We start from the raw sequence: 23761 nt of genomic DNA on the forward strand, positions 1-23761 counted from the left end.
CAGGTAGATAGGTGAGATGGGGGGTGGGTAGCTGGGAGACTCAAGAAGGAGGGGATGTGTATACTTAGGCCGATTCACATTGTATGGCAGAAATCAACACAAGATTGTAAACCAATTATCCTCCAATTAAAGATACATTAAAAAATAAACCATCAGTGAAGCTCTTCCTTTTAAGTTACAACATTCCAAAGACTTCACTGAGTATAGATATTTTAGCTGAGAACTGGAGAGTAGAAGACAGTTGTGCACTAGGGGTAAAACCCTTCTAAGACAGGAAACATTGCTTGACACTGAATGAGTGGTAGTCTGCTTCCAAACAGCCAGAAGGAGACAACTGTCAAGGGAACAAGGTGAGGAAGAAGGAAAGGGATTCTCAGTAAGGTCAGAGTTTGAGGTTGTGTTCAGAACACACAGGGTGCACTTAAGGGCTTTGGATTATAACCTAGTATAGTGGAAAGGTCTATAACAGGGGAAGGATGGATACCATAACCTGTTTTATAGATGAAGGAGAAATCCCAGTAAAGCGAAGACATTCCTAAGGTTCTTAACAGGCTATATGACAGTCAAAGATTGAGAACATAACCATCCTTGTTAGCCACTGTGATGTGGAGTGTGTGTGTTATTGTGGCATAACCAAGCAAAGGCTTCCCAGGTGGCTCAGTGGAGAAGAATTTGATGGCCAATGCAGGAGAAGTGGGTTGAATTCCTGGGTCAGGAAGATCACATAGACAGACGAGCCTGGCCATGGGGTCACAAAGAGTCGGACACAACTGAGTACACAGACAACTAAGCAAAAGCTGAGTAGTACTCTACAAGCAGCAGCAGAACTGTGAGGAAGGATAGAAAAGTTTGCTGTAGGCTAAAAAGGAACCACATTTTCAAAGACTCTGTGGTGGTAAAAGGTATGATATATGTATGATATATTGTGGATTGCAAATGGCTAAAGTTTTCTAGTCAAAGGAGGGATTGGCACAAGAGAAAACTGAAGAATTAGTCTGGGTCCAGACTCTACAGAGCCTTGAAGGTATTTTAAGAATCTTAGATTTAATATTAAAGGCTTTAAAATGAAGTCGCTCAGTCATGTCTGACTCTTTGCGACCCCATGGACTGTAGCCCACCAGGCTCCTCCATCCATGGGATTCTCCAGGCAAGAGTACTGGAGTGGGGTGCCATTTCCTTCTCCCTTAAAGGCTTTAGGAAGCCAAAATTCAATGAGATAAATATATATTTATGTTACAAATAAAATCAACTTTTTTACCCTAAAATATTGAAAGCTGCAGTCATTATAGCTCTGGACTCCTAAGTTGTCCAGCATAATTAAAATATCTTCTCCTAAGTGAGCACAATATTGTTACCACATTTAAGCAAATTAAGAATACTTCAGTGTTTGAAAAAATGTAATATTTTGGGGGATTAAATAAAAGTCTCAATGAGCCTCATAGAAAACTAAGTCTGTAATATAACAAAGATATTTTTTAAGCACTATTCATTTGATAAGAAACCCTTTCATTTAACCCAAGCACAGAAATCACATAATTTTAAAACTCTCACCTTCTTGGTGAGAAGTATATATATATAAAACGTCACGAGCTATTGATTTACCATTTACAGAGATGGGCCTAGGAATGATATTAATATTTCTAGCTTAGCTCAACTTCATCATTTCTGCGCTACTGGGACAGCTTGGGGAGTCTCCCTTTTTCCAAGGGCAACAAGGGAATCAACATAGGCCAAGTTCTACCAAGAATCACTGCCTCTCCAGCTAATCCATTTTTAATGTATCAGTCTGAAGTATAGCCCTCCATCAACATGTTTCATCTCTGTCCACTTTCTGGAGGGCTTCAGATGGCATGGTTTATTCCTAGGCATCCATCTTACATCCGTAACAACTGGCTAAACCCAGACATAATTTAGAGCCGTGGACCTAGTCAGGAGGCACTGTTTAAAGCCAGTATATTATCCATGGGTTCAATGGGAATATTGGCTAAGACAGTTTAATACAGCTGCAGGATCACAGCAATTTATTTTCAGGTTCCTGCACCAATGCCCTCTCTTTCACTTCCCTAAATGCCACAGCAAGATATCTTTCCTTGAGCCCCAAGAAAGGCCCATGGTACAGGAGAGAGAAGATGACAACAATCAATCATTGCTATATTACCTGCAAATTTCAGTAGCTGTCACTTTAGCATAATAATGGACCAATGGATGCATATGCATTTCAAAATATGCATTGGCTTAGAGCTTTTCTGTCTTCTAGTAGCTCAGAGAATATATTCAAAACAATTTAACCAGGAATTTTAGACCCTCTATTATGTCTCCTTATGTGCTTTCTCTATTCATGTATTTCTTCTGAGTAGTTCTTCCTCCTCGTGGGCCAACAGCTTTCACCTGTGCTGGAAGGTTAATTGGCCATCTGCACTGAATAAGCATCAGATTCAGTATGCCACTCTTTGGTTTTCTTCAGTAATTGATGGTCCCCTGCCACATCAAGTTCAGGACCAGTGGAGAAAAAACACAGGTACAAGACTAGACCCCGAATATTAGCAGAATCCTGATAAAGTTGGATCGGAGAAGGAGCCCTAGGTTCTGGTTACAAAGTGCAATGTCTAACCCCTTCATACATCCCACAAACTGTCGTCTGCCAGGCTCCTCTGTCCATGGGGATTCTCCAGGCAAGAATACTGGAGTGGGTTGCCATTCTCTTCTCCAGGGGATCTTTCTGATCCAGGGATGGAACCCAGGTCTCCTGCATTGCAGGCTGTTTCAATGGCACTAATGTGTTTGGGTTAAAGCCAAAACCTACACAGGAGGAGTAGCACATGTGCAATGTACTTATGTGTATGTATATATGCACACACGCAGATCTCAAGACAACAGGTCAAGAAAGACAGCCAAGAACTTTCCAAATTTCTTTCCCTATCTTAAGAGAGGAGATGATTTGAAACTAAGGCAGGATCAAGGTGGTGGAATTAGGGGATCTAGAACTTACCAACATACCTCCTCTCCACCATGAACACATCGAAACTACAACTACCTGTAGAGCATCCTTCTCTGAGAACAACCTGCTGACTAGCAGAATAGCTCTTCTACAACCAAGATTGTAAAGAAAGAACCATATAGAGTATGGCAGGAGGACAGAAGTGATCTAGGAAAAGTATGCCTGGTAGGAGACCTAGAAGAGGAGGGAGTTACCATAGACTCTCATATCCTCCCTAAAAGGCAAGAGGTTCAAGCCCCATACTGGGTATCCCAGCCCTGGAAAGGAGCCTCCTTGGGGCTTACCAAAGGGATGTAGGAAACCAAGACTCTGCTCCTAAGAGTGCACACATACGCTTGTTGCTCCCAGTCCTAGAATAAAGGCAGCAGACTGAAAACTGCCTGACTGTTCTGGTGGGCCTGCCAGTACCCCCCAGCACACCCTGCAGTCTGCACCAGTCTGCTTCAGCCCCTCCTGCTCTGGCACTGCTCCTGACCAAGTTAGAGACGGCTACCACAGGCACTGAAAAGTGAAAGTGTTAGCTGCTTAGTCGTGTCCAACTCTTTGCAATCCCGTGGACTGTAATCCATCAGGCTCCTCTGTCCATGGGATTCTCCAGGCAAGAACACTGAAGTGGGTGGCTGTGCCCTCCTCCAGGGGATCTTCCCAACCCAAGGATCCGACCCAGGTCACCACACATGCTGAGGAGAAACATAGCTTACTGGGAACTGTTGTTCTCATACCTTAGGTCCCAATCCCACCCCTAATCAAGGCAGAGACACCACTACATAGGGGAGAAGCAGAGATGGCTTATCTCCAGCCCCATCCTCAGTCAAGTCTGAACCTCCCCGCCTCCCCACCCTATGGAGGAGCCAAACTCCCTCAGGGCTCCTGTTGCAGCCCCTTGGGCCCTGACCCCACTCCCCAACAGGCAGTGGTCACCATCAAACACCCCTGGTTCACACCAGGCTCCTGTGCTAGCCCCTCTATCTCAGCCGTACACCACCCCCACCAAGGTGGAGTCATCAGCACACCCCCAGCAATGAAATACAGCCCATGCTCGCTTCAGGTGCAGCTTTCCCACCAAAGACCACTAGGCTCACGAGATTGCATAGGGACACTCCCATACAAGGACACATCTTCAGGATCAGGATAGGTAACAGTTTTACCTTATATCACAGAGACAGAGAAAGCCCAACAAGATGAGAAGCAGAGGAATATCTTCCAGAGGAAAACCATCATAAAATGAGAGAGAAAACCTAATGAATTAGAGATAAATAATTTACTTAATTGGTGACGGACAGGGAGGCCTGGCGTGCTGCAGTCCATGGGGTCGTGAAGAGTCCGACACGACTGAGTAACTGAACTTTATTTGAATACCTAATAAAGAGTTCAATAAGCATAAAAATAGACAGTGAGCTCAGGAAATGAATAGAACCACACAATGAGAACTTAAAGAACTAGGAAACTTAACTTGAAACAATAAGCAATCAGAGCAGAAGAATAAAAGAATTAAAATGAAAAGTATACTAGAAGGACTTCACAGCAGATTACGTGACACGGAAGAATGCATGATCAACCTGAAAAACAAAATGGCAGAAATCACCCAAATAGAAGAGGGAGAAAAAAGATAGTTTAAGAGACTCTGGGGACATCACTCTTACTAACATCTGTATTATATGGCTCACAGAAGAAGAAAAGAAAGGGGCAGAAAATCTATTTGATGAAATTACAGCTGAAAACTTCCCTAGCCTGAAAGGGGAAACAGATATCCAGGTTCGGGAAGCATAGAGAGTCTCAAACAAGGTTAACCTAAAGAGTCCCACACCAAGACAGAGCATAATTGAAAGGGCAAAATTTAAAGAGAGAATTTTAAAGGTGGCAAGAAAAAAGCACAGCGCCACATACAAGGGAACCAACATAAGACTATTGGCTGATTTTTCAGCAGAAACTTTGCAGGCCAGAAAGGAGTGGCATGATATATTTAGAGTGATGAAAGGAGAAAATCTGCAACCGAGATACTCTGCTCAGCATGGTTTTCAATCAGAATTGAAAGATAAAGAGTTTCCCAGACAAGCAAAAAGTAAGAGTTCATCACCACTTTTAGGCTTTACAGGAAATGGAAAAGGTCTTCTTGAAGCAACAAGGAAAAGGCTATAACAAGCTGTAAGAAAATATATGAAGGACAATGATCTCACTGGTAAAGGTAAATATATAGTAAAGGCAGTAAATACATAGTAAAGGCAGTTAGTCTATTAGAAAGATTAAAACACAAAAAATTGTAAAATCAAATATAACTACAGTAAACAAGGGATAGCTGTAAAGATGTAAAATATAATGCTAAAACATAAAACATGGTAAAGATGTAGTGCTTTTAGAATCTGTTTGAACTTATTTAAAGGAAGCAGATAGTAACAGGTTGATATATATATATATATATATAAGCCTTTTTGTCACTATCATTCAGAAATCTACAATATATGCACATACACACACACACACACAAAAACACTGAGATAGGAACTCAAATACAAATCTAAAGAAAATCATCAATCCATAGGGAAGAGGCTAAAAGAACAGAGAAGAACCACAAAAAACAGTGGGAAAATAAGTAACAAAATAGCAAAATCATATAACTATGAATGATCACTTTAAATGTCAGTGGAATAAATGCTCCAATCAAAAAGTATAGGGTGCATGAATGGATAAAAAGTAGCACCCAGCTGTATGTTGTCTGTAAAGGCTCACTTCACAGCTAAAGACACACAGACTGAAAGTGAAGAGATGTAAAAAGATATTCCATGTAAATGGAAATAAAAAGAAACCTGAGGTAGCAATACTTATGTCAGACAAAACAGACTTTAAAACAAAGCTTATAACAAAAGACAAAGAAGATCATTATATAATGATAAAGGAGTCAGTCCAAGAAGAAGGTATTACTTTAGTGAACCTATGTACCTGAGAGAAGAGCCTAAATATATAAAGAAAATGTGAACTTACATAATGGGAGAAATTGACAGTAACACATTAGTAGTACAGGGCTTTTACATCAATGGATAGATCATCCAGACAGAAAATCAATAAGGAAACAGTGGCCTTCAAAAACATATGAGACCGACAGACTTAATAGATACCTATACAATAACCCCAAATCAGTAGAACATTCATTCTTTTCAAGTGCACATAGAATTTTCTCCAGGATAGAGAACATGCTAGGCCAGAAATCAAGTCTTAATAAATTTAAGAAGGTTGAAATTATATTAAACATCTTTGTTGACCATATGATATGAAACTAGAAATCTATTACAGAAAGAAAAATAAGGAAATAACCCAAAACATGTGGAGACTAAAACATCATGCCACTAAAAAAACAATGGGTCACTGAAGAAATAAATCGAGAGGAAATCAGATCCCCTGAGACAAATGAAAATAGAAACAAAATTTCTCCAAATCTATAGAACTCAGCAAATGTAGTTCAAGACATAAGTTTGTAGTGATAAAGGGTTACCTCAAGAAACAAGACAAATCTCAAATTAATAACCTAACTTTCCATTTAAAGGAATTAGAGAGAAAGGAGACCAAACAAAGCCCAGAATCAGCAGAAGGAAGGAAATAATAAAGATCAGAGAGGAAATAAAACATAAGATGCCTTTTTTCTCCTCCCAAAAGAAAAAAAAAAAAAAGAGGTAAAAGGTCAATAGAAGTACCAGCTGGTCTTGGAAAAGTTAAACAAAATTGATAGACCTTTAGCTAGATTCATTAAGAGAAAAAGAGAGAAGTCTCAGACAAAAATAGAAATTAAACAGTTAAAGTTATATCCAATATAACAACTATATTAGCAATCATAACAGAGAACTGTGAGCAGTTACACACCAACATGTTGGACAGCCTAGAAGAAACAGATAAATCCTAGAAACATATAGTTTTCTAAGACTGAATCATAAAGAAATAGAAAATGTCAACAGACTAATTAGTAGTATTTAAATTGAATCAGTAATAAAAAAAATCACAACAAATGAAAGTTCAGGATCAGATGGCTTCACAATGGAATTCTAGCAAACATTTAAACAGTCAATACCTATCCTTCATGACCCATTCCAAGAAATTGAAGAGGAGGAAAAAAGTCCAAACTCATTCTACAAGGCCAGCATTATTACCCTAATATCAAAACCAGACCAACACACTACAAACAAAGAAAATAATAGGTCAATATCCTTGCCAAAAGTTTTGCCAAGAGAACACACTGGTTATAGCAAACACCCTCTTCCAACAACACAAGAGATGACTCTACACATGGACATCATCAGATGGTCAATACCGAAATCAGATTGATTATATTCTTTGTAGCCAAAGATGAAGCTCTGTACAGTCAGTAAACAAGACTGAGAGCCAACTGTGGCTCAGATTATGAACTACTTATTGCAAAATTCAGACTGAGACTGAAGAAAGTACGGAAAACCACTAGGCCATTCAGGTATGGCCTAAATCAAATCCCTTATGATTATACAGTGGAAGTGACAAGTAAATTCAAGGGACTAGATATGATAGAGTGCCTGAAGAACTATGGACGGAGGTTCATAACATTGTACAGGAGGCAGTGATCAAGACCATCCCCAAGAAAAAGAAATGCAAAAAGGCAAAATGGTTCTCTGATGAGGCCTTACAAATTGCTAAGAAAAGAAGACAAGCAAAAGGCAAAGAAGAAAAAGGAAGATATACGTATCTGAATGCAGAGTTCCAAAGAATAGCAAGGAGAGATAAGAAAACCTTTTAAGAGAACAATGTAAAAAAATAGAGGAAAACAAAGAATGGGAAAGCCTAGAGATCTCTTGAAGAAAATTATAGACGCCAGGGGAATATTTCATGCAAAGATGGGCACAATAAAGGACAGAAACGATATGGACCTAACAGAAGCAGAAGATATTAAGAAGAGGTGGCAAGAATACACAAAGAACTGTACAAAAATGATCTTCATGACCAGATAACCATGATGGTGTGATCACTCACCAAAAGGCAGACATCCTAGAGTGCAAAGTCAAGTGGGGCTTAGGACGCATCACTATGAACAAAGCTAGTGGAGGTGATGGAATTCCAGTTGGGTTACTTCAAATCCTAAAAGATGATGCTGTGAAAGTGCTGCACTCAATATGCCACCAAATTTTGAAAACTCAGCAGTGGCCACAGGACTGAAAAAGGACAGTTTTCATTCCAATCCCAGAGAAAGGCAATGCCAAAGAATGTTCAAACTGTCACACCATTGCACTCATTTCATACGCTAACAAGGTCATTCTCAAGATCCTTCAAGCTAGGTTTCAATAGTATGTGAACCAAGAACTTTCAGATGTACAAGCTGGACTTAGAAGAGGCAGAGGAACCAGCGATCAAACTGCCAACATCCATGGGATCATAGAACAAGGAAAAGAATTCCAGAAAAACTTCTGCTTCACTGTCTACGCTAAAGCCTTGGACTGTGTGGATCACAACAGAATGTGGAAAATTCTGAAAGAGATGGGCATACCAGACCACCTTATCTACCTCCTGAGAAATTGTGTATGTAGGTCAAGAAGCAACAGTTAGAACCAGACATGGAACAACAGACTGGTTCCAAAAGGGGAAAGGAGTACATCAAGCCTGTTTATTGTTACCCTGCTTATTTGACTTATATGCAGAGTGCATCATGCAAAATGCCAGGCTGCATGAAGCACAAGCTGAAATCAAGATGCTGAGAGAAATATCAATAACCTCAGTATGCAAATGACAGTACCCTAATGGCAAAAATTGAAGAGGAACTAGAGTCTCTTGATGAAAGTGAAACAGAAGAGTGAAAGAGCTGGCTTAAAACTCAACATTCAGAAAATGAAGATCATGGCATCCGGTCCCATTACTTCATGAGAAACAGATGGGGAAACAATGCAAACAGTGACAGACTTTATTTTCTTGGGCTCCAAAATCACTGAAGATGGTGACTGCAGCCATGAAATTTTTAAAAGACATTTGCTCCTTGAAAGAAAAACTATGACCAACCTAGACAGCATATTAAAAACCAAGACATTACTTTGCTGACAAAGGTCTGTATAGTCAAAGCTATGGTTTTTCCATTAGTCATATATGGATGTGAGAGTTGGACCATAAAAAAGGCTGAGCCCCAAAGAACTGATGCCTTCGAATGGTGATGCTGGAGAAGGCACTTGATAGTCCCTTGGACAGCAGGGAGATCAAACCAGTCAATCCTAAAAGAAATGAACTCTGAATATTCATTGAAGGACTGATGCTGAAGCGGAAGCTCCAGTATTTTGGCCACCCGATGCAAAGATCCAACTCATTGGAAGATGACCATTACCATCACTTCTATTTAACATAATATTATAAGTCCTAGTCACAGCAACTAGGGAAGTAAAAGAAATAAAAGGCATACAAATTGGAAGGGAAGAAGTAAAATGGTCACTCTTTGCAGATGACATGATGCTGTAATATATTTAGAAAACCCTAAGTTCTCCACCAAAAAAGTTTTAGAATAAGCAAACTCAACTAAGTTTCAGGATACAATATATAGAAATCTGTTACTTTTCTATACAGTAATAATGAACTATCAGAAAGAAAACAATTTCATTTATAATCAAATCAAAAGTATTTGATTATGATCAAATAAAAAAGAGTATATGTAGAAATACTCAAAAACTGTAAGACACTGCTAAAATAAATTGAAGATGACACAAAGAAATGGAAAGATATTCTGTTTTCATGGATTGGAAGAAAATGTTGTTAAATTATTGTTAAATATTGTTAAATTAATATTGTTAAAATATTCTGGGACTGGAGGGAGAGAAGGGACACACACACACACACGCATGCGTAGTTACAACTGATTCACATTGTTTTACTGCAGAAACCAACACAAAATTGTAAAGCAATTTTCCACTGATTAAAAAATAAATAAAGCTAAAAAACTATCCTTACTATCTATAGATTTAATGCAGTCCCTATCAAAACACTCATAACATTTTTCACAGAATTAGAACAAATGATATTAACATTTGTGTAGGACCACAAAAGACCTTGAATAGTCAAAGCAATCTTGAGAAAAACGATCAAAGCTAGAGGTATTACACTCCCTGACTTCAGACTATACTACAAAACTATAGTAATTATAACAGTATGAAATGGCACAAAGAGAGACACACAGATTAATGGAACAGAATAGAACTCAGAAAGAATCCCACATTTGGCCAATTACTCTACTACAAAGGGAACATGAATATACAATAGGGAAAAGACAGTTTCTTCAATAAGTGCTGCTGGGAAATATGGTCAGCTACATGTAAAAGAGTGAAACTAGAACCTTTTCTCACTCCACATACAAAAATAAACTCAAAGTGAATTAAAGACCTAAATGTAAGACTGGAAATTATAAAACTCTTAGAATAAAATATACACAATATACTCATTGACATTGGTCTTAACACAACTGGGTGATCTGACCTTAGGAGAGTTCCTTAACCTCTGTTTCAACTTTCTTATCTTTAAATAGAGAAAATAATAGTACCACATGATTATAATGAGGGCTAAATGAAATACTGCCAATAAAATTGTTAAAAGAGGACCAGGCACATATGGTAATTTTTTTTTTTTACATTATCACTCTTTATAATTACTATAAAGTAATAACTTTTGAATTTAGAAAAAAAATTCAGGGGCAATGCTTATAGCATTATCCTATTTTTATAAAATTGTATATATACACATGCATATGTTTTTCTATGTTTTGATTGTAGATAAAAGTATAACATGATAAATACCAAACTATTAACACTGGCTAGGTGTCTCAGATGGTAAAGAAGTCGCCTGCAATGTGGGAGACCAGGGTTCTATCCCTGGGTTAGGAAGATCCCCTAGAGAAAGGGCATGTCAACCCACTCCAGTATTCTTGCCTGGAGAATGCCAATGGACAGAGGAGCCTGGCGGGCTACAGTCTATGGGGTCACAAAGAGTAGGACATGACTGAGTGATTAGCAACACATTCAAGAAGAACTGCTTGGGGTTAGGGGAGAATGGTGGATAATATCCCCTTTTATTAATATATCACCATCTTGTTTGATTATTTACAGTGAGCATGTACTTTTTGCCAATTAAAGAAAGTCTCCAAATTCAGTATCCACTTATTTTATATTTTATTTGCATTTTTAGAATTATCAAATTCTGAAAATTAGAAGGGTTAATTGCTTACTCAAAAAGCTTTACCTACAGAATGACATCTGAATACATTAGTACATTTTTACAAAACCCTTTCTAAGCCAGCAATTCAATTTGCTCTTTTAATCTCTCCAATTGCCACTGATTACTTTCAAATCATCACTCATATTGTTTTCCCCCTCATAATGCAGGACATTGAGTATTCCATCATTCATGCCACAGGATGTGCCATTTCCTCTGCCCTTAAATGCCCTTCTCTAATTCTTGGTCTTGTGATTGTGTGATCCCCCCACTTCTTTTTTACACACTATGAGAAAATGTGATTTTCTGCCAGTAGGTTTCATCCTGCTGCTTCCATTCCCAGTTACCTTACCTCTTCTAAACCATGACCATACATGACACTAATTGGTTTGGGAGCTGTTTTAAGTTAGATTCCAGGCCCTTCTAAGACTCTATTGCTACTCACTTTGATTTCCCATTGAGCCTTGTTTCTCTCTGGAGTCTTGCAGATTAAGTCTCTTATGACTCTTACTGATGATCAAGTCAGATTAATTACCTGGATAAGTCTGAGCTAGTCCATGGCGTCAAGGAAATTGTAATCTAATTATTTTTCTAAATGTGAATATTCTTTTGTTTATAAAATATCACCAAACCAGTTAGCCTGTCAACAACCAGTATGGTTGTTGTAGAAAAAAATTTTTCTGGGCCATCAATGGGGAAGGAGAGAATGTAGAGGAGTATGAGTGGGGTGTGCTGTGATAGAAAATACACCATTACCATCTTATTTTCAATGTCTTTTTTAAAGAGCAATTTTCATTTATTTATAAACAGAAAGATAATTTTTAAAAGCCTGTAGTGAAATATTAATTAAGTTCAACTTATTTTTTATTATGATTAGTCCTGTTTGAGTCCTGTTTAAGAATTCTTTGCCACCTGCTCACCTCAAGGTCATGAAGAGTCTCCTATATATTATTTTCTCAAAACTTAATTGCTTTTTACTTTTCCCGACCCAGGGCCACAGGCCCACTGACCCTCTTGATGGGGAGAGGAACCACCTGGAGGAAGCTGGCTTGGAGAGAAAACTGAGGCTCAATGTCCTTTACAGCTGAGAATAAAAAATTTGCTGCCCTGTCAACAAAGGATGCTGCAGCTGTCTAGCCATCAGCCAATACTGTGGCCTGGTTGGTGAGCCCTGAGCAACTGCAGTATGGAGACCAATGGGCTGACTATTGCCAAGCCTTCAGCCACTGCAGACACTCCCAGTGGTGCACCCTGAGGGGATTCAGGATGAAAAATAACAAGATACTGGCATTGGATATCTAAGGTGCATAGCAAAGGAATGGTTTCATTGAGCCCAGATTCTTGCTTCTTCCACTACACAGAAAAAAGCTAAATTCATTCATGTGAGATGCTTGGTTTTCTCTAATAGTAACCTTTTGATGTTCTGACTACCTGCTTTTGTTGCAAAATTCTTATATATCCTTCAGAACAGTACCTCAGAGCTATCTGAGAGGCTGTCTCCTGGGCTTGAGCCCTCAAAAAGTCTGTTGAATAAAACAATTCTCAACTTAAATAAATAAATAATAAGAAAAAAAAAAAAAACCTGTAAAAAACACAAATATGTGGAGGCTAAACAATACACTAGCAAACAACCAATGGATCACTGAAGAAATTAAAAAGGAAATAGTGCTGTGATGAACATTGGGGTGCACATGTCTCAAAAAAAAAAAAAAAATACCTAGAGACAAATGCACAATGATCCCAAACCTTTGGGACTCAGCAGAAGCAGTTCTAACAGGGAAGTTTATAGTGATACAGTGTTATCTCAGGGAAAAGAAAAATCTCAAACAACCTAATCTTATACCAAAACAACTAGTGAAAAACAAAACCCAAAGTTAGTAGACAGAAAGGAATCGTAAAGATAAGAGCAGAAATAAATGAAATATAGAGATGAAGAAAACACTGGAAAATACCAATGAAACTAAAAGCTCATTCTTGGAAAAAAGAAACAAAATTGATAAACTTTAAATCAGACTCAGCAAGAAAAAGAGGGAGAGGGCTCACATCAATAAAATTAGAAATGAAAAAGAAGTTACAACAGACACCACAGAAATGCAAAAGATCATAAGAGACTACTACAAGTAACTCTATGCCCCAAAATATAGACAATCTAGAAGAAACAGACAAATTATTAGAAATGTATAAACTTCTAAGACTGGGCCCACAAGAAATAGAAAATATGAACAAACCAATTACAAGTACTGAAATTGAAATGGTGATTTAAAAACTCCCAAAAAACAAAAATCCAAGACCAGATGGTTTCACAGGCAAATTCTAGTAGATATTTAGAGAATTAATACCTATCCTTCTGAAAATTTTCCAAAAAATTTCAAAGTAAGAACACTCTCCAAAGTTATTCTGTGAGGCCTCCACCATCCTGATTCTAAAACTAGACAAAGACAGCACAAAAAGAGAAAATTACAAGCCAATATCACTAATGAATATAGATGCAAAAATTCTCAACAAAATACTAGCAACCCAAATCCAACAATATTTTAAAATGACCATACACCATGATCAAGTGGGATTTATCCCAAGGATACAAGGACTTTTTAAATATCTGCAAATCAATCAGTGTGATACACCATATCAATAAATTGAAGATTAAAAACCATATGATATCTCAATAGATGCAGAAAAAGTTTTTGACAAAAATCAGCATTCATTTATGATTAAAAACTCTCCAGAAAGTTGGCATAGAGGGAAGCTACCTCAACATAATAAGGGCCATATATGACAAACCTACTGCTAACATAATATTTAACAGTGAAACACTGAAAGCATTTCCTCTCTCTCCACTTTTATTCAAAATAGTTTTTGGAAGGCCTGCCCATGACAATTAGAAAAGAAAAGTAAGTAAAAAGAATCCAGATTGGAAAAGAAGTAAAATCATTCCTGTTTGCAAATGACATGATATTATACATAGAACATCCTAAAGATGCTATGAGAAAACACTAGAGCTCATCAATGAGTTTGATAAAGTTGCAGGATACAAAATCAATACACAGAAAATGAACATTTCTATACATTAACAATGAAAGATCAGAAAGAGAAATTAAATAAACAATTTCATTTACCACTACATCAAAAAGAATAAATCACCTAGGAATAGACCTACCTAAAGAGTCAAAAGACCTGTATTCCAAAAACTATAAAATATTGATGAAAGAAATGAAGATGGAAGAAACAGATGGAAAGATATACCATGTTCTTAGATCAGAAGAATCAATATGGTCAAAATGAATATACTACCCAAGGCAATCTAGAGATTCATTGGAATCCCTATCAGATTACTAATTGCATTTTTCTTTCACAGAACAATTTTTTCACTAGAACAATTTTTTTTTAATGGAGAAACAAAAGACTATACAATGGTGAAAAGATAGTCTTTAATAAATGGTCCTGGGAAAACTTAACATCTGCATGTAAAAAAAAATGAAATTAAAATATTATTTAACACCATACACAAAAGTGAACTCAAAATGGATTAGAGACCTGAATATAAAACTATATTACATGGATACTATAAAACTCTGTGGGAAACAGGCTCAACTCTCTTAAACATAAATCACAGCAATATCTTTTTTGATCAGTCTTTTTGAGTACTGGAAACAAACAAAAATATACAAATGAGACCCAATTAAACTCAAAAGCCTTTTTGCAAAGCAAAGAAACCCAGACACAAAACAAAACTACAACCCTAGAATGGGAGAAAATATTTGTAAATGATGTGACTGACAACAGATTAATTTCTAAAATTTACAAACAGTTCATTAGGCTGAATATTAAACAAACAAGCAAACCAAATCAAAAAATGAGGAGAAGAGTTAAGTAGACATTTTTCCAACGAAGACATACTGGTGACCAAGAAAAGATGCTCAACACTGCAATTATTAGAGAAATACAAAACAAAACTATAATGAGATATCACCTCACACCAGTCAGAATGGCCATCATTAAAAAGTCTACAGACAGTAAATGCTAGAGAGGGTGTGGAGAAAAGGTTATCCCCCTACTGTTGGTGGAAATGTAAATTGGTGTAGCCACTATAGAAAACAGTATGGAGATTCCTTTAAAAACTAAAAACAGAACTATAATATGACCCAGCAATCCCACTCCTGGGCATATATTTAGAGAGAGAAACATAGTCCTAAAGAATACATGCATCCCAGTGTTCATTGCAGTGGTATTTATGATAGCCAACACATGGAAGCAAACTAAGTGTCCATCAACAGATAAATGGATAAAGAAGTCATGTGTATATGTATACAATGGAATATTACTCAGCCACAAACAAGAATGAAGTAATGCCATTTGCAGCTACATGAATGGATGTAGAGATTATCACACCCAGTGAAGTAAGAAAGACCGAAAAAAGGCAGATATCATATGATATCATTTATATGTGGAATCTAAACAAAATGATACAATTGAACTTATTTACAAAAGAGAAACAGACTCACAGACTTAGAAAATGAACTTACGGCTCCCAGGTTGAAAGGGTTCAGGGGAGAGATAGATTGGGAGTTTGGGATTGACTTACACACACTGATATATTTAAAATAGATAACCAACAAGACCTAGTGTATACCACAGAGAACTGTGCTCAATAGTCTTTAATAACCTAAATGTGAAAAGAATTTGGAAAAGAATAGATACATGTGTATGTGTAACTGAATCACTTTTCTATAACACATCTTTTTAAATCAAATACAATATAAAATGATTTTTTTTTAAAATTACAAAAAGTTGTCAACCATAGTTAAAGAAGATCTAGGTAAATGGAGAGACATACCAAATTCATGGGTTGGAAAACTGGATATTTCCAAGATGGCTATTCTATACAAATTGGTTTAAAGACTCAATGTGATTCTCTTGTAAAGTTGTAAGAGGCTTTTTCCCCCCTGTATCTTGAAATTCATTCAGTAAACTTTAACCATTATAGTAATAGTACAGCTTTGAAAATTCCTTTTTTCCTACTTTTGAAAGTTTATGTTCATTTCTCTTCTAGGATGCCTCACTGTCCATACTTACTCATTCAATTTTTCCAGCTCCTACCCTCATTCTGTCCCTTTTAAAGTACCATATGGAAAAAAATAACATATATATGATTTATAATAATAATTCAATGGTCTGGAGGCTGTCCCCATTGATGGTCTGTGAGGATAACCCTATGCAACTAAAAAGGATGAAACTGTGCCGAGTAAAACTGTGCATGATAGTGAATGCTTTCCCAGCACGTGCATCTCCTTTGGCTTCAGCTATTAAGGTTCTGATGAGCCTTTTTTCACATCTGTGAAAAAAGATCTGTGATCTGTGCTTCTTTCCTCAGCTGCCACCCTGGGAGAGGGAGTAAGAAAAGACAATTGACTCATCCAGCAATTCATGGTATATCAGTTCATTTATAAGGTTTCTAATAATAATTGTTCATACCTTAGCCTGATGGCAATTGCAACTTCCTCCCAGAAGTTACCCCTGATACTGCCTCTTGGAATTATGTTTTTTTTTTATCTTCTCTGTGTGCTAATGGCACTACATCTGAACTTCTCTTATACAGGTATTTAAAACTACAGGAAAGAGTTATATTCTCTTAAATACAGGCTTAGTCTCTTAAATCCAGGCATTTATAGCTATAGGAAAGAGCAGAATGTAATTTGTAGGCTTGCTCCTTGGAAGAAAAGCTATGACAAATCTAGACAGCATATTAAAAAGCAGAGACATTACTTTGCCAATAAAAGTTCATATAGTCAAAGCTATGGTTCTACAGTAGTCATTTACAGATGTGAGAGCTGGACAATAAAAAAGGCTGAGCACTGAAGAATTGATGGCTTTGAACTGTGGTGCTAGAGAAAACTCTTGAGGGTCCCTTGGACAGCCAGGAGATCAAAGCAGTCAATCCTAAAGAAATCAACCCTGAATATTCATTGGAAGGACTGATGCTGAAGCTGAAGCTCTAGTACTTTGGCCACACGATGTGAAGAGCCAACACTTAGAAAAGACCTTGATGCTGGAAAGATTGAAGGCAGGAGGAGAAGGGGATGACAGAGCATGAGATGGTTGGATGGTATCACCGACTCAATAAACATGAGTTTGAGCAAGCTCTGGGAGATGGTGAAGGACAGGGAAGCCTGGCGTGCTCCATTCCATGGGGTCACAAAGAGTCAGACATGACTGAGCAACTGAACAACCACAAAATTATGTCTATAAGTTCCTTGAAGACAAGATTGATCTCTAAATGAGAGCTCTGTCCACATGTTGGTTAGTATGTCACTTTGGACATTATAGTTAATAAGGAAATTTGTTAATGGATGGATATAAGAGTCAGAGGAGAGGAAGAAAGAGCATAAATCAGTTCACAGCAACTGATGCTGCCATAAAGGAATAAGGAATGTACTGATGCTGGGCAGGGAGTCTGGGGAAAGAAAGGTCTTTTTTTTTTGGCCACACACAATGTAGGATCTTAGTTTTCCCACCAGGGATCAAACCCATGCTCCCTGCATTGGAAGCGCAATGTCTTAACTACTGAACCAGCAGGGAAGCCCCAAAGATGTTTTTAGTGTTAAAGCCAAACCCTGTAGGTAAGCCCAAATCTTGGGTAGAGATTGTGGTGCAGATGAGTTTACTGGAGTCACATGCTAATTATGGGCAGGAATAGGACCTGTGTCTAGTCTTCTGACTCCCTAGCAGTGTTCTTTTCACTCTGCCATGGTGCTGCTATGATTGAGCTAGACACAGACAAGACACAGGAAGCACAGCAGCTACTACTGACAAAGAAGAACTATCAAAGACCACCATCCGCACCAATATCAAAAGATTTTCCTTTCTGTTACAGAAAACCTTGGGCACAGCCCCAGTACATTGAACCAATGAATGCTAAGTGACTGTGATTACCACAGGGGCCAGGGGTTAGTTGGAGTCAAAGGCTTCCCACATTATTTGACTTTCTCCTTTCTTTTCTGACCAATCGACAGTGTTTCCTCAATACCTCAATAGAAGTATCAACCTCTAAATGACATGATTTTAAAAGAGGGATGTACCAAAACAGAATGGGCACAGCCACTTCCAGTGTTATACATGGATTCACTGTCAAATGAGCGGTCTTGTCATTCCAGCCCAGATACGACAACGCCTCTGAAGAAGACTTTTATTCTTAAAAGTCAGAAAGTGTAAAAACAGAAAATGTAGGCTTTGAAGGTCGTCTCTCCTGTGCTATAAATTTGAACCTGACAGCAGTCACTGACTTGAAAATATCCAGGGGGCTCAGGCCATGCTTAGGAAATTTATTTTGACACATAGACTAATGTGGAGGGAAACCTGCTATCACTCTGGAGCAGTTGATCTGCAAATCAGTCAACCGACAAAACAATTTACATGTGTCAACCCCTTTCCTTCTTCTTGGAAACGATAATGGGCTCTCCACTCACTAAGGTGGCAAGCAGCGCCAGGCTTTGGGATGAATTCGATTACCTGCTGAAATGTATATTACATTCTGAATCCCCTTACTGTGTAGCGAGGATTTAAATTCTATTCTATCTTACTAATTGGGTAGGTGGCTGACCATTCTTCCAAAATGAGTCCCTTTTCGGAGATTAGTGTCACAGAGCCTAGGAAACTGTAAAAGCAGTCAGCAGGCCACCACGAGGCCTCTGCTTCCCTGATTTTTTTATTGATTGCTTGCTCCTCTGCCCCACGTGACCACCCCCACCTGCTCCTGACTCCACTGCTCCAGAGAGATGCTCCGAAAAATTGCATTTGGAGCTGCTCAGTCTCACGAGTCAGAAAATCTGATTAGATTTCCATGCCTTTCAAATACAATCCTGCATGCAGCCAGCCAAGCAAATCACTGGGCCCTTTTAATCACTCATTTCACGGAGAAGTTTCTGGGGCCCTGGGCAGTGGCATCCTTCCAGAAAGAAGGCATAGGAAACGTTCACAAGAAGCAGCCAAGGCCGTGCGGGCCCCAGCTTGGTTGGATGTATGGCTGAGAACAAAACAAGTTCAATTTTAGAGTACTTCACACTTTACTTCACACATTCATGTGCCTTATTTCATCTGAGGTCCTGAAAAAGTCTATGAGGTAAGACTAAAAGGAGATTTTCTAATACCCATTTTCTAGTTTTTCAAAACTGTGTTCACACAGATAGTTATTCATCCAATCCCATGCAGTTATTGACAAGGCTGAGATTCAAAGTGGGATTCTATGACTCCAAACCCTGTGTTGTTTGCATTTCCCTGCACGATGCTCACACAAACTACCTTCACCAGAGGGAGAAGCTAACACTCAGTGAAATACTATCTCTCAGGTGCTGTGCGCAAACTGTGCCTACATTATCATTATAGACACTCTGTGAGATGGGTACCCGCTTGTTCCTGTTGAGCACAGTGAGGCTAGGAAAGAGTGTAGCTTGTCTATTTCCGTCTTCAGGTTATTGCAATTTTAAAACATGATGCTAACCTGTCCTCTATTCAACTAAAACTGCCTTACCCTCAGGAAAGTGCATTTAGTGAGTTTTTGTTTCTGTCCCTAAATATTACATGACTGTGGGAGGGTCTCACCTACACAGTCTCAGCAATCTCTAAAGAGGTAGCTCCTTAAAACATTGGAGATATGGTAAGGGGTAACCATGGAAATATGGTTATAATTCCACTTCAGTTAACTGTCAATAAAAGTGAGTAAGAATATAGGATTCTTTCTATATTAAAGAAGAATATGATTTTTATTATCTTGTCCCTTCCTCCACACCCACCCCCCAGCCCCGTCCCCACAGTTCGCCTATGTAATAATGTTACCAGCTTCAAAGGGCAGCTGGAATGAGGAGGAAAGAGCGCAGGATTATTGTGTTTATGTGTCCCTTTGATTTGGGTGCTATGCAGTGGAATCCTATTGTGTCTGCTGGTTGCGAGGTCCTTTTGGTCTGGCAAGCTGGAGTGCAAGGTGAGAGAAGGCTAAGTAGGAAGAGAAGAGAAGCAGTCTGGGATGAAGATAAAGGGAAAGATAAATGCTCACAGTTCCTGGAACTGGCTCGGTTGGTATTTGGGGGGAGGGGTGGCAGGGTGGGATGCTGGAGGAAGGAACATGTGACTGTTGTGGTAGCAAACTTGAGTAGGCCATGCAAACTGGCACTATCAGTCCAGTTATATTTCTTTTCATTCTGGAAAGCAGAGCAAGGAGAAAGTTGAGGAAATGACATTATTTATAACATTTTTTTGTAATGAGACATTTCTTCAAAGTAGACGTCTCGGGAGGAGGCTTCTCTACCTGCGGATGCCCTTTCTTTCCCTTCGTCATCACCGTTCCAAGTCTCCAGCCTCTTTCAAGGTCCCCTAAGGTCAAGGAAGCCTTCCCTAATTCTTATATCTGTTCAGAAAAACATCAATAGCAGTTTGTGTCAGAACTCAACAAACAAATATTGGTTATACACACTTCCATTATTCTATATTTATTTAGTCTTATAGTCTTAAATAAATCTGAAAATCCTTGAAGACAATGATCACACTGTCATCCTCTTCTATTGTATCTTAAGCCGTCTATAACTTACTGGGGCCTGGACGCACAGTAAGTGATAATGCTGCTGCTGCTAAGTCACTTCAGTCTTGTCCGACTCTGACCCCATAGACGGCAGCCCACCAGGCTCCCCCATCCCTGGGATTCTCCAGGCAAGAACACTGGAGTGGGTTGCCATTTTCTTCTCCAATGCATGAAGGTGAAAAGTGAAAGTGAAGTCACTCAGTCGCGTCTGACTCTTAGCGACCTCATGGACTGCAGCCCACCAGGCTCCTCTGTCCATGGGATTCTCCAGGCAAGAGTACTGGAGTGGAGTGCCATTGCCTTCTCCGTAAGTGATAATGAACCTTAATAAATGCTTGTTAGCTGTGATATACATGTAAAACTTTATCCCCTAACTACACTTCTCTCATATATCCAAGCATTCAGCCTATGCACATAAGTTCAAATTTGGACTAATGGTAACTATTGATGAGGAAAGAGAAGTTGCAGAATCACAGTTAACATAATGTTTAACCTTCAACTCCTAGAGCTGTTTTCAGAAATTCTAAACTGAAGACTTCTGAATCTGCTCAACTTTCAGTGATACCAGTGGATCACATTTTGTTTTCTGTACTTATCAGAAAGCCTGCCAGAGCAAATATTCTTCCCTCATCTAAATAACTCCAATTAAAGCATAAACCCTTAGTTAAACAAAATAGAAACAAGCTCAAACTACATATCTTTGGGTGTAAAATCAACCACAAACAATATATTGTGGATTAATTTGCATCTACTGCTGGAGAAGGGTTATTGCTAGATTTAACCAATATTTTAAATTTCTCAATTTCAGGAACCACTTAGGGAAATAGGACAAGATAAAATATTGGCCTTTAAAAATAGCACAAGAGAACATACCAAGACTCAGTGTGTTCCTGCCATTTGGAACAAAGTCTCAGTGTCATAGCATGGATTTTCTGTAAGAAAGAGCTTGGAGGTGAGCTAGTCTAAGCTCATGTCATAGGTGAGATGACTGAAGCAGAGTTAAATGTTAAATGACCCAAGCAGAGTCACACAACATGGACAGGAGACTAGGTTCCAGCCTCAGTTCCCCTCCAATGAGATATAAGAACTTTAGGAACACAAAGATGATAGGAATTAATATAAGGTGGAATAGTCTAAGAACATTTACATAATTCTTATATTCATTTACTGTGTTTCTTCAAGATCAGTGGAAGGACTGGTCTTTTTAATTTTAGAAATTCTACTGCCTGGGATATTAAAGCCCTATAGTAAATGGTCTGAGTGCTGAAAAACTATAAAAGGCCTCATCCCTGTTCATCAGATGTAAATGTAATGATTTGACTATAGCTATCATTAACTGGCTAATAACTGTTTATAACCTCAGGATGCAGTTCCTACCCAGTTAATGGGCTACGTAGTAAAGCTGTGATTTTATCTCTGTTGTTCAGGCTCTTGGTCTCAGTTGCTTGCATTAAGGGGTGAGCAGGTTCTGCTGATTATCTATATAATATGAGATCATGTTGCAAGAACCTTCAGAAAAACTCTCATCAAACAAAATTGGAGTTGTGCCTGAGAAGGAAGCCTTGCAGAATAATATGTTGATTGCCCCAAATAGCCCTCATGAATAACACTTACAAGGAAATTGATCATAGGTTTTCTCAGCTGCATTTTCAAGCAATTTGTGAATCCCTAAGCACTGTGATAATATGTCTGCTGACACTTCTCAAACAAGATTTCTCCAGGATTCTTCCACATAGCCTTAGAGATGGCACCCACCTCTTGTAGGAACAGATTTGTGGAACATGCTGAGGCTCAGTTGTGTCTGAGCTGGGCTCCGAGTGCAGGGGCTACTTCTCAGTGGTTGGCCAGATGGGTTCTAAGGAAGAAAAGGCTTAGCAATGCCTACATCTGCTACCCTGACTGTGCTTCAAGGCAACCTGCACGTCCTTCTCACTCTCTGTTTTTACCCTTCAAGAAATTGTGTTCATTTCAAGAGTGTATTTCTTTATCCTGCTATACACAATGTGTTAGGACAAGAGAAGACATCAGGAAAGAAGTTTAAAATATGTTCTCTGTTCACTCTGGCCTTGCAGTTTAGTTTACAAGAGGAAATATACACAGAAGCAATTTTTTAGAATCTGACTGCTTTTCATTTATCACTCTTGATGAAATAACCATTACCTTTTGCCCATATTATTGCAATGTCAGTAACCCTAACCAATATCCCTTTGTCTTTTTTGTTAAAACATCGTTTCCATGCCATCATTTTCTTCGTACATATTCCCAAGTGACTTCATGCTCACCTTATGCTGAGCCAAAGTCCACCATGGCCTGTAAGGCCGTCTATGACAGCCCCATTCTTGGTATGACATTATCTCCTGCCTCCTGTCCTCTCCTCTAGTTCTCACCTGACTCCACCGCCTCTTGGCTGTTCCTCAAGTGCAGTAATGATTCAAGCACTTTCCCTGTTCTTCCCTGTGTCTGGACTGTTTTCTCCCTAGGCACACACAAGGCGTTCTCTTTCATTTCATTTAGGTTTCTTATTAAATGTGGACTTATCAATAAGGATGCCCCTGATCCATCGATGTAGAATACACTCATCTCTTTTTCCCCTGATTTATTCCTCTTCTCAGTGTTTAAGAACCACTAAAATGGTTGATTTATCTGCCCCCCTCCACCAAACTATGTAATCTTGATGAGAAAAGGATATCCATAAAACCTAGAATTGTGCCTGATGTATAGGAAATGTTAATACTTTGGCTGAACTGCAAAACCTAAATGGCTTAATGATTGTAAAAGATGAATGAATGAATGAATAAAATGCTAAGATGCACTCTCCACTGCCTGGCAAATGAAGTCCTGTCTCTCTATCCTGGCCTCCAAAGTCACTCTGTTAGGAATACTTTCATATTCAACTAACAACATACATGATCAGCAGTGGTTTAAATAATAAAGACACTCAATTAAGTTTTACAGTAAGAAGCCTGGAGGTAAGCAGTCTTGACTTAATAGGCGCTAAAAAATGT

This window comes from Cervus elaphus, chromosome 9 (assembly GCF_910594005.1).
Source record: "Cervus elaphus chromosome 9, mCerEla1.1, whole genome shotgun sequence".
Classification (NCBI taxonomy): Eukaryota; Metazoa; Chordata; class Mammalia; order Artiodactyla; family Cervidae; genus Cervus; species Cervus elaphus.